Source organism: Dermacentor andersoni, chromosome 9 (assembly GCF_023375885.2).
Source record: "Dermacentor andersoni chromosome 9, qqDerAnde1_hic_scaffold, whole genome shotgun sequence".
Taxonomy (NCBI): Eukaryota; Metazoa; Arthropoda; class Arachnida; order Ixodida; family Ixodidae; genus Dermacentor; species Dermacentor andersoni.
In genome coordinates this window covers 95,416,571-95,429,347 of record NC_092822.1, presented here as the reverse complement: position 1 = coordinate 95,429,347, position 12,777 = coordinate 95,416,571, and the positions used below count along the sequence as shown (strand labels likewise).

The following is a 12,777-nucleotide window of genomic DNA, read 5'->3' as shown; positions in this document are numbered from 1 at the left end:
ATGCTCTGTTAAATTTCTCCCATGAATAGTGGAATTTGAATATGCGCCTCTGGGTGTGTGGCAAGTGAATCAACAATGCTCGGCATTTGCCTTCACCGACGTGCCACGCTTCTCATCTGGGTGGCCACATGTAGACTTCTCGGCCTCCGAACACGTAGAAAGGTGCCGTGCGGCAGCTGCGCTCCTCTCGCGCTTCTTTCTGAAGGTGCTGAACCGTTACCCAAGTTGGTGTCAAAGAGGTTCACTGAAGACCGGTACAGACTCTGTAGCATACATACCCAGTGCTTCAAGTCAACATGAGAGCACTTCCTCGAACAGCTGTACTAGCCCAGTCCCGCATCTACAGTGACCCATGTCGGTATGAAAGAGGGTTGAGGAGCAGGATGTATGTACACATTGCCAAGTACTCGGTGATCCAAGTTGGTCTGATGGTTGGTTTTGGACCCTGGTACGTCCGCACAGCATTCCTATGCGCTGCCCATTCAGCTGCAGACTGACTACCAGCGACCCAGGTGGGCGACAAAGCGGTTAGATACAAATATATATAGATAAATAAATACAGAGCTAGCCCCTGGAGAGTGCATGAAATAGTGCAAGAATGTGAATGCATTGAAAAATGCACTTCTCTCGCTGCGGTGTCATCGGCTGACACCCTGGCTCCCTCGCACACTATCTTCTATTCACAGCGCCCTCTTGCCTCGGATTCCCGATAAAAAGCCTCGACAAACCATCGCCATGGTCAGTGGGCTCGGCAGCATGTCAGTGATAGGCCATCCTAACCTACTTCACTTCTTCGCTACGCAGTTCTTGGTGCTGTCTTGGATTCTGAAGCTAACACCGTGCTTGGAACAACTTGCCTGGATTCCACTGCCTGGCGATGAGGACGCCCCGCATTGCCATGGCGAGCTGTGCCGGACCTACCTCTACGGAACATCGCAGTGCGCATCACAGATTACGCCACTTCTGTCGCTGCGGTGTCATCGGCTGACACCCTGGCTCCCTGGCACACTATCTTTGATTGACTGCGCCTTCTTCCCTCGGTTTCCCGATATAAAGCCTAGACAAACCATCGCCACGCTCAGTGGGCTCGGCGGCATGCCAGTGATGGGCCATCCTAACCGACTTCACTTCTTCGCTACGCAGGTAACAAATTGCTGTTGCCTTTTCGCTAAACGCACTGGTTACCGAACATTACTCGTGCTGCCGAGCCCACGGCACTCTCTTTGTATAGTATTTGACTGTGCTCGCATGCTATTGAAATTACTTTTGTTGGCAGGAGATATTGAGACTAATCCTGGACCTAGAAATGATCCAACTGTACTTCCTGCTGATATGCTTGATGTTTTGAAGAGGTTGCGAATCGGGCAGTCGGCTATGCTTGAGCAGCTAAATTCAATTAAGTCAACCCTTGCTGATCGTGAGAAAACATTCAGCAAACTCTGCACACGCTTGACCAAGATTGAATCCGACCTGTTGTCACTTTTGAATATAAAGTCCCAAGTAAATCACATAGAAAGCGTCGCTAATAGCAGCGCTTCTCTAGTGACGGTGCTTACTGACCGCATTATTGAGATAGAAAACAGATCTCGAAGATGTAACCTGGTTTTTTACTGGCTCAGCGATGCGCGAAATGAGTCGTGGCGTGTTTCTGAGGAATCAATAAGTGAGCACTGCCACAAAAACCTCGGCGTAACTATTCAAAAGCGTGATATAAAACGTGCCCACAGACTTGGCACTTTTCAGGAGGGAAAATGGGGGCCAATAATAGTGAAATTCGCCCGCTTTAAAGATAAAGAAGGCATGTTTTTCTCAAGCGGTAAGCTGAAGGGCACCGAATACGGCATTAGCGAAGACGTCTCCCCAGAAACTCGTCTGGCCAGGAGACGTCTAATCGAATTTGGAAAAGCGCAGCAATCTCCATTCAAGCTCCGTTACGACAAACTTATCTCAGGCTCAAAAACCTACGTTTACGATCACGCTAAACAGTCGGTCGTCGAACGTCAATCCTAGCAGCAAGTGCAAAAGCCACTGAGGCCGACTCGGCGTGTTAAGCCCAACCTTTCGTTGCTCTACACTAACATCCGCAGCCTGATACCCAAACGGGATTCGTTATGCAGCCTCATTTCCTCGTCATCCAGTAACATTGTTGCACTAACGGCAACATGGTTAAATTCCACAATACTTGATTGCGAAATTCTTCCTGATCTACCAGAGTTTGATATTTTTCGCAAAGACAGGTGCGATGGAACCCGTGGTGGCGGTGTGGCTATTGCTACCCATCGCCAACTTAAGTGCTCTTTTGTAAATATAAGAACGCCTCTAGAAATGATTTGGACGTGCTGCCACGCCACTTCACCGCGCACGCTCATCGGCTGTTTCTATCGTCCACCCTTCACTAAAAGCTCCTTTCTTTCGTTTTTTTCACGATGCGTTGTTTGAAATAACAACGGCTTATCCTAACACCCCCATATTGTTACTCGGGGACTTCAACTTTCCAACTATAGATTGGAGTAACGTTGCGTCATGTCTAACACAAACAAACATGGCTAGCGAACTTATAAACATTTGCCTGCTGTTCGGTCTATCGCAGCTTGTTAATAAACCTACGCGAATAACTCAACACTCATCAAATATCCTAGATCTCGTCTTAGCGTCGCACCCCGATAAGATGCCTCCTCTTACGTACGTCAGTGGTCTTAGCGATCACACCGTCATTCATGTCACGTTTCCTTGCAATATACTCAAACGTAAAATATCAAAGAAAGTACTAACACTGTGTGATAAAGCCGATTATTCAAGCATTAATCGTGAACTTTCTATCTTTCATGAGCAACTTGCCCTTACATATCAGCAGCGGTCGACTGAGAGTAACTGGGCACTTTTCAAAACAGAAATGCTGCGTTTAATAGGTCTTTACATTCCAACTATCACGATAAATGAAAGAGCGCGTTCCCCCTGGTTCAACACTACTTTAAAGCGCTTAAACAATAAGAAAAAACGATTATTTCGTGTAGCCAAGTGCTCAGGTTTTTCTGCCTGGGAAAAATATAAGAAAGCTACTAAAGAATATAACTCATTAAAAGCACACACAAAACGTAATTTATTTTCTACTACCGTCCCAAACATGTTGCACTCTAACCCGCGGCATTTTTGGAAAACGATAAAACCCGAAACTAATAGCTTTATTTCTCTATGTGATTTTTTTGGCTCACCCATTTCTGACTCAAATGTTCCTGATGCCTTGAACCTTGCATTTTCTTCAATGTGTACAAAAGAACCTGCCAATGAACAACCAGATTTACCATGTTTCGATTTTACACCAATGGAAGGTATTAATTTTAGGCCGGAAGGCATCGTTAAGGTAATAGATGGCCTGAAGTGCTCATCATCCTGTGGGACCGACGGTATTAATGCCAAAGTGTTAAAAAATACGAAGTATGTCTGTAGTTCGATCCTCTGCATCATCTTTAAGCAATCACTTGACACAGGCATTGTTCCAAGAGAATGGAAAACAGGGAAGGTCATTCCAGTCTTCAAGAAAGGTGATCGTTCTTTCCCAGGTAACTACCGCCCCATTTCACTCACCAGCGTATGCTCCAAAATCATGGAACATGTCATTTACTTTCATGTTGCTAACTTCCTAACTTCAGTAAAGTTCTTTCACCCTAATCAACGTGGCTTCAGGAAAGATCACTCATGCAAAACGCAGTTAGCTTTATTTATTCATGATATGCATTTAAACCTCGACTCTAACATTCCAACTGACGCCCTGTTTTTAGATTTCGAAAAGGCTTTCGATAAGGTTCCACACTCTCGCCTTTTACTAAAATTATCACGCCTAAACATCCACCCACTTGTTCTTAACTGGATCCAGTGTTTTTTAAATAACCGAAAACAGTTTGCATATGCTAACAACCTTACATCTTCCGTTTCCTCCGTTCTATCTGGTGTACCTCAGGGCACTGCTCTTGGGCCACTCCTATTTTTAATTGACATTAATGACCTGCCATTCACTGTAACCTCTGCAATACGTCTTTTCGCTGATTATTGTGTCCTATATCGCCCTATCAATACCGTCGCAGACGTCTTTACTCTTCAGGAGGACCTCTTTCATATTCAAGACTGGTGTGCTACATGGCTCATGTCCCTAAACGTTAGTAAGACTGTGCATATTTCATTCCATCGTCGACCTAACTACATTGCCCCTGCCTACAAGATTAACAACTGTACTATATCTACTACTGATTCCTTCAAGTACTTAGGAATTCACCTATCCAAAGGTTTGTCTTGGACAAATCACGTAAGCCACATAATTAATTCAGCTAACAAAATTCTTGGTTATCTTCGCCGTAATCTATTCATGGCACAACCACCCGTGAAATCATTTGCCTATAAAACGCTTGTGCGACCAAAACTTGAATATGCATGTGCTATCTTTGACCCTTACCAAACTAATCTCACTAAAGCCCTTGAAAGCGTTCAAAACCGTGCTGCTAGATTTATTCTTTCAGATTGCTCATATCACACTAGCGTTTCATCACTAAAATCTAAACTAGACCTATCGCCTCTTGCCTCTCGTCGTCGCATCTCTCGCCTATGCCTCTATCACAGGTTTTTTTTATTCCATACCTCGTGACAGCCAGCTGGTCCAGCTGGCTCATCGTGTTCGTCAAACAGGCCATCCGAACTCCGTAATCCCACCACAAGCCCACACCACTACGTTCCTGCACTCATTCTTCGTCCGAACTGCCCGAGACTGGAATGGCCTTCCCAGACAAACTGCACTCATCCGCGATACAGCACGCTTTAGATCTGCCATTGAGTGTTCCGACTCGTCTTTCTAATTTCCACATCATCAATCCCGCCTTTTACATGCCCACCCCTCATGTAATCTCCTTTTTGGACCCTTGAGGTATTTATAAATAAAAAATATAAAATATCAAGAATCACCCACCAACCATAACTGATTTCGCAATTTTAATGCTAATAGCATAAAATGCCAATCATTTCTAAACGATGCATGCACCGACAATTTTTCTAATACAAGTCAATTTTTCTCTTTAGTGCCCTTCCATGCAACAAGCTTGCATCAGAAGCTTAAAGAAGAGGAGACTCTGGTTCAGCAGCAACAAACATTTTCTGATCGTGAATCATACATTGAACACCCAAGACTGGCAAAGGTGCTGTGGCAGGAGCAACTCGTAACACAAGCACGTTGTGACAGTTCGAAAATTCAGAGGAGAAATTATTTCTACGTCACCACCATACTTTATGTCAAGATACGCTTGGTTCCAGCAGGTATGGATGATAATTAGCACTGTCTGAATATTCTGCGGTAAATATTAAGCAGAACACAGGCAGTTACTCCATATTCGGGAGAGGCGAGTGTGAAATCATAGTGTGTTCACCCTAATTTAGACCAACAGGATGGTTTATTGATGCTAGTAAGCATGGTGCAGTTAAAGTTAGAAGCACTTGTTGCTGCATTCATAGTTTGGTTCACACATATTGAGTCTTTCAGGCCCTCATATGCCGCAGCTGTTGTACCTCTGTGTTGTGTTCTGGTAGATCAGAAACTTCAGGCCGCTAAGTTAACATAAGCTAAAAGTACTACCGTGTTGTCTATTTCAGGTTAGAGCTACAACAAAGTGAGCGGTCAAATCTGTTTAAATGTGCTGTTTTGAAGTTATGTTCACCTTTAGCTAGTAATAAAGTGCCAATTACTAGATAGTGAAGGTTGGAGTCTCCGGTTTAACAGTTAAACCAAACTGGAATACCATTATTGTCAGTCCAATGCTGCAGACAACAGACAGGTTTAGTGTAGAGCTTAAGGTCCACTCCACCCAGTCCATTTGTTATAGCCAACAATCTGCACATAGCCAATTAGTGGGAGCGCTAGTGCACATGAGCATAACGTTGCTGCCTTAACTTTGTTACAAAGACAATTAAGCAAGTGTCCCAACATGGTTTTTGTCGTACGCCTAACCTGCCATGGTGGTGTAGTGGCTTTGGCATGTTGCTGCTCAGCCCAAGGGTGCGGGATAATATCCCAGCTGCGTTGGCTGCATTTCAGTCGGGGCGAAATGCAAAAACACCCGTGTACCGTGAATTGGGTGCACATTAAGGAAACCCAGGTGATCGAAATTATCCCAGAGCCCCCCATCACGGCATGCATCATAATCATATGGTGGTTTTGATACGGAGGACGGATGTTCCAAAACTAAGTTTCGTCATTTGTTTCACACGGAAATATTACTGCCAAAAAGCATACACCATTGCATCATGGTGTACCTTGCGCTATTTTTCCACATAGTCGCCACCGGCATTGAGACATCTGTCGTAGCATGCAATCAATTTGAAGAAACTACTCTTGTGAAACTCGGTGCCCTGCGACGCAAGGAATTGTCACACAGACTCTCCACCTCAGCATTGTTTTGGAAGTGACGGCTTGAGGGTGCGGCTTTCAATGCGGCGGACATGTGCCCATTCATACCGGATAATAGCACGCACTTCCATTCGTGACCACATTGTCAGTGCACACCTGCCATCGTAATTTGTACTCGAATGACCTCAGGCACACCGGTCTGCTGCTACTCTCTCTTCTTCGGCGCTCTGTGCATGCATCATTCCTCCTCTGCTGGTGCTCCTTCAGTCATTTAACTAGCAACAAGCATGGTTTCTTATGGCAATCGTTTTTTTCACCTGGTCTACCATCTTCTCTCTAAAAAAGAAGAGGAAACTTACTTTTGGAACATCCCTCGTAATGCCCCAGAATTTAATGTTAAATGTGGTATGCCTAGGTGCAGAGGTTATCTCTCAAGAAATGCTTTCTCACAAGAATTTCGTGTCAGCTAGCTATAATAAATCAGGTAAAACAATACCCTCCTCTCAGCTCAGCCGTGGCGTTCCCCTTCAGTATTTTCTGTGTGGCGATTGCTATGTCCTGCTTCCTTCACGCAGTGCACAAGTCTTATCTACTTCCGGCTTACTTCAACGATATGTGTTCTCCTGTCTCTTTCCTATGCAGTTCTTTGTCCTTAAGCCTGGGCTACCTAGAGTCGATATTGAAGACTTGGCATGGCGGGTAGACGAAGAGCCGCACGAGCAGTATTCACTGACTTGCCCTACATGAAATGAAAAAAGGCGAACACCACCGCAGGTGTTTGCTGCTAGTTTACATGCGATGTACAAACTACAAAGTAGCTGTTTCCAATATTCAATTCTGATAATCGTCTGATAAGTTGTGTGTATTACATATATATATATATATATATATATATATATATATATATATATATATATATATATATATAATACATACGTTTCTGACTGTCTCTATATTATGCTTGTAATATTTTTTTTTAACTACAAGCGGAAAAAATAAGTGCTGCCATAGCTAAGCTAGAGTTGCCGCTAACTGGTGAATGTGGTGAAACAGGTTATTCATAATGCTTCATCTACTCTAGACTTAAAGGGACACTAAAGCGAAACAATAAATCAGTTTAGACTAGTGAAGCATTGTTTGAGAACCCTGCAGGCAGTCATTTAAACAATATAGTTTGATTATTAGTTGAGAAAATGAAGGTCTGAGTACCAGTATTTGAACTTCGCGCCGAAAACCCAGCGCCGGTACGTCAGCGTGATGTCAGGGATTCCAAAGTATGTTTTCGTATTTGGGCCACGTTGGCTGAATAAACGTTCCCGAAACTTGCCATGTTTAATATTTGGTTCCTTTAGAACACAATGTAGTCAATCTGTACCAATATATATAATTAGTAGGCCCTAGAAGATGCCATCAAAGTCCAACACGTCACAGCCCCCAGGTGCGAGAACTTAAGTAGGCGTCGCCACCCGTATTTCGTTCTTGCGCTTTTTCTGGCTTACCAAACGTCTTATCGTTGTAAGAGTGGTGTTTTTAGTATTGTACAACGGCAATTTACTGATGCAGAAGAAATCATTTTTCCCTTCAGTCTCCCTTTAACAACTATATACAAAAAAAGAAAAGAAAACTGCATTGACAATTGAACCTCCAATTTTTTTGTGAGAGGCATAGATGGTAGCACTACAAAAAAGTCTAACTCAAGATGATGGCTTTCAGACATATTGTGACACGTTGTTAAGCACGTTAAATTGCCTTCAACGCTTTGTTTTTGGATTTTGACTTGTTAGGATTCCTGCCAATACAACCATTTTAGGCAAATTGTACACAAAGCTTGGCTATCTGACCACTGCAGTTGCCGCTGAAAGCACCATTCTTTTCGAAATCGCGGGTGATCGTCTAGGAACACGAACACACAAGGGTGAGCGCTAATTTGCAACTGTATCATATATTTCCACAACACATTTATATAGCCACAGAACACACAAACTACGAAAGAGCACAGAAGACAGAAGAAAACAAAAAGAATGAGCATAGTTGATGTCGACATTAATGTACAATGCTCACGTTTTCACAAGCGTGTGGTCACTGCAGTTTACTCCCTGCACACACTTGCAGTTCAAGATCAGGGAAATGCCGCGCTGGTACCGTTCGTGTTCCCGCCACCAAAGAAGACATCGCCGTTCCTATTTTCAAGTGAGAATGCTTCTCCAGCCCATCCATTGCTATTGCCGGGGCTATAGAAGCAATGCCAATTCTCAAGCAGAAGTGGGCCATTGGTTTGAAGAAGTGTCTAAGTCCACTGCATTTGTGTCCTTATTTTTAAGGGCACACACATCACTATGCATACGTATGGCATTGAAAATAAGCTTAATGAAGAGGCATGTCGCAAGCATTTCCGGTGATGTCACGTGCATAGCCAATCGGATCACTTGCTATAGTGTCATTTCTGCCATGTTGCATGGCACGGGAAGAGGCGGCTGAAAATTCTGGGTAGTAGCGCAGCTGCAATCGGCAGTGATACACATTTTTGAAACCTTATACTAAATTGCACACTTTGCAGGGCGCGCTTAATTCTGTCGCTTAGTGATCAGAAGGCCTTACAGTGCAGACTCAGTACTTTTGCACACCTTTGTCGAAATCCTTCCAGGTTACTTGCGCATAGCATGCAGGTGTGTACATTTGACTTGGCCATTATGCAGCCTAGCTTACTGTGCATTGCTGACATGTCTGAAAGGCGTGCTTGTCAACAAGTTGAAGTCGGCGCATTTCTCCGCAGCTACCTGTTTGCTTGAAATGCGAGTCGAGCGTAAGCAATGCTTTGCTAAATCTGTCTAATCTGGTAGCTAAATGCATGTTTCAGCTGTTCCTGTCCATGAAAAAAAAATAATGCAGGCCCAATGCACATCATGAAATCTGTGTGAGGGGAAGACTAACGTGCTCGTACTACGCAACGTGATGTACAGTGACCATCCCGAAAAGTGAGTTGGTTTTGGCACAATAGAAGTACACCTACAGTTATGGCCTAATGGTTAGAGCACGCGTTGCTATGCTGGGGGACCGATGTTCAATGCCACCGTCGGGCACGTAATTCAATATTTTAGGCCTCAGCTACGTGGAAAAATAGCAGCACCCAGCAGCCACAATCGGGAAAGTCCCGTAGGGTTCACACAAGGCTTCACCTTAGAAGTGGTACAAGGTTTCGCCTCTAGAATTTTACAGAATGTATACTTAAAAGTATTGTAGGAAAGAAGAATGACCTGTGCCTAAATTTTGGTGCACGTGTGTGAGTGCTACACATTCGCCCATATTCCAGCAAAATCGGCCTCAAGTTGCGAGTGACTCTTCAGTTCCTGGGCAGGCAGGCATTTACTTTGCTTTGCGACCATTTGATCCATGCTTGCGCACGCTGGCCACTATTGTGTGCCAGTGCATAACACTGCAGTGATTGCTGTCTAACTTTACATAAACTACAAGCCATACATGAGTCCGTTGAGGCAGCCTAAGCGTTTATCAAACATTACCACAAAAATATTCCCCGAAACTGATTCCCCGAGCGCCATGAAACAGTTCATGGAGTCAGTGAAACTCCATTACTCTGTCAGAAGATACATGAAACTTCGTAATGACTCCCCTTTCAATAATCACCTGCACTGCATTTAAGGACCATCGTAGATAACAACGCACACGACAACAGGAACAAGCATAACCAACACCTCTCATTAGCCATTTGTCAAAACGAGAAAAATTACACAAGAGCTCTCATTTCTTCTATGTGCCCATTCTTTCCCCAGCAACCTCACAAGGGTGGAGGAAGTTCCCCTGAGGTAAATCGGGGCTGTGGTCAACTTAATCGCTGCTGCCACCTGCAAGTGGAAGCGTTTCATCAAATACAATGCCCCGTGTCTCAACTATACGACACTGGCACAAGGCGCCAATGTGTACCGCCTGCTGTGGACTTGCCAAACCACATGACACTCCTGTGAGCCCTTGCTCATACTACCAAGAGTGGCCTCCACAGTGACTGGCATGCTGTCGTCAGTAAGTAGACTCAATATTACTCTCACTACGAAATATTACTTGACATCGGCACAATGCAGGGTTGCATTCATTTATATAGGTATACTTATTGTTGTGCTTTAAGGCTGCCTACGAATAATTAGAAAAAACCAACAGCATGCACCTTTCCTTTCTTTAAGGCGAAGCTGAATTAGATGCTGAGAGTCCCTCTTGATTTTGAGGCAGTTCGTTATGCAAAATTTTTATAACAATGAATATCCCATGGACAATAAATAGACAGTTCAGTGGTTACAAAGGCACGCCCTCCCTCCGCCCCCAAACGGTAAAAACAATCCTTATGGGCCATTGTCCACATGCTGCCATTAATGAGTAGGTTGGCTCTCAAAATGGTTGTCTTCGAGCTTTATTTTCACTTCAGAATTTAGGTTTGTTGCTATTGCCCAGTCACTTCCAAAAATTTGTGCTCACTGCATATGGTTTCTTGCGCTTGTTAGAACACGTATTTTTTGTAATCAAGGAACTCGTAATTTAGAGTGTGTTCTCACACTATAGTATCTTTTCTTAGGGTAAAATTTTACATGGATTGTACAGCCAGCATTCATTAAAATCTTTAAATGTCATTGTAAATGCAAAAAGTCAATGAAAATGCTATGAACATCAAGGCGCAGAGCAAGGTATGTGGTGTGATCAAAGACACACAGCAGTTTATACCACTTTCTCTTCGGTAACAATTGCAGCCTTTTATCAAGATGTACATAAAAATACATTCTGGGTAATTTTTTTAATTTGCCACGCTGTTCATTTGGGTTTGGTTTGGAAGAGTTGTGCACTTATCTGAAATCATATTCTTATTTGGAAGCATACAGAACAGAAAGATGTATATACAATATATTTGCAAGGCGATCAAGTGCTCAATCGTATGGTCGAGAGCACACCCCAGATCAAAATTGTCTTGTTCATTAATTCTCCTTTTGAGAAATAACCGTGACATGACCCCCGGCTGCTGAAGCACCATCAGGGTACTTGTTATGGTGTGGGTGAGCGGTAAGGGTTAAGGCGAGATGCATGAACCTCTGTAGGTGGCGAAACGGAGGGAGAAAAAGATTCGAGCGGCCAAATCTTGTAAGTGAAATCTATTACACGTCTTAATAAGAGACGCTAAGGTCCACAGTACCAGGAAATGAATTTTTCAGAGCCCAACACGCCGAGTCGGAGTCCATAGAAGCACAAGGGCACCCAGAGCACAGATAATGTTGCGATGACAGGAGTCATAGCTGTATCCGGTGACAGTGCGATATAGTGAGGCGATGGCGAGCAATCTGGCATGCCTCGTCAGCTCTGCAAATGGCATCGCAGGTGTACTCAGTGGGCAAATGGATGGTAGCGGGGATGATAGCGCCTAAAGGTAACATTAGGTCTTAGCCAAACAGAAGATAAAAGAGCAAAAAACCAGCGGTATCATGACGGGAGGAATTGTAGGCAAATGTAATGAAAGGCAATGCAATGTTCCAGCTTTGATGCTCAGAAGAGCCATACATAGAAAGCATGTCAATTAGGGCCCGGTTGAAGCATTCAGTCAAGTCGTTGGTTTACGGGTGGTGTGTGGTGCCGCAGTAGCGAAGCAAGTCATCGATAACACTAGCAAAAAAGTAGCTTTCACGGTCGGTGATGAGTTGACAAGGAGCTCCATGATGTAAGATGACATCATAGAGCAGGAAATCAGCGACGTCCACAGCACAACTGGCAGGAAAAAGGCATGTAATTGCGTATCGGGTGGTGCGGCCCGTAGGAACAGCAATCCATTTGTTACCAAGAGTAGAGGCTGGGAAAGAACCTAGGAAGATAAGAGAGAGAGAAACAACTTTACTGGTCCATTATGAAATGAAACGCGTTAAGCGTCTGATGGGGTGGCTCCCTCTTCGCGGGCTTCATATACTTCCAGGGCCGCCTGGCCCCTGTGGATCAGTCGGATCTGGTCTTCCAGGGCGGGGCTGGACAGCATGATCTCCCATCGCTCGTAAAGGGTGGGGATAGTAGGGGGGTTAGTTATGGGTATAGGTGGGGGGGTGGTCTATGGAAAAATTGCACTCTCCTATGACGTGCCGAAGGGTGCCTAATGCATTGCAGTGAGGACATGTGTTCTTGTATCTCTCTGGGTATATTTTGTTCTGGAGGCAGGGGTGGGGAAAGGATCCTGCCTGGATTTGCCTGTATATTGTTTGTTCGGCTCTGGTCAAGGAGTGGTGGGGGTGAGGTAATGTCTTCCTGCCGTCCCTGTAATATTTGACTAAATCTCTAATTTGTGATGGGTTGCCATCCCCTTGCCTCCTCCTCGTTGGCCCGCGAGTTTAGCGCTCGGGCCAGTTGATGAGCATATT

The 12,777-nt window shown here is 44.3% G+C and overlaps 1 long non-coding RNA gene across 1 annotated transcript; it reads left to right on the top strand.

Moving 5' to 3' along the window:
• Window positions 1-4,265: 4,265 nt before the first annotated feature.
• Window positions 4,266-10,414, top strand: LOC140213232 (uncharacterized). The gene is made up of 3 exons (XR_011890175.1): window positions 4,266-5,298; window positions 8,498-8,575; window positions 10,174-10,414. It is a non-coding gene; the product is annotated as an uncharacterized lncRNA (long non-coding RNA).
• Window positions 10,415-12,777: the final 2,363 nt, after the last annotated feature.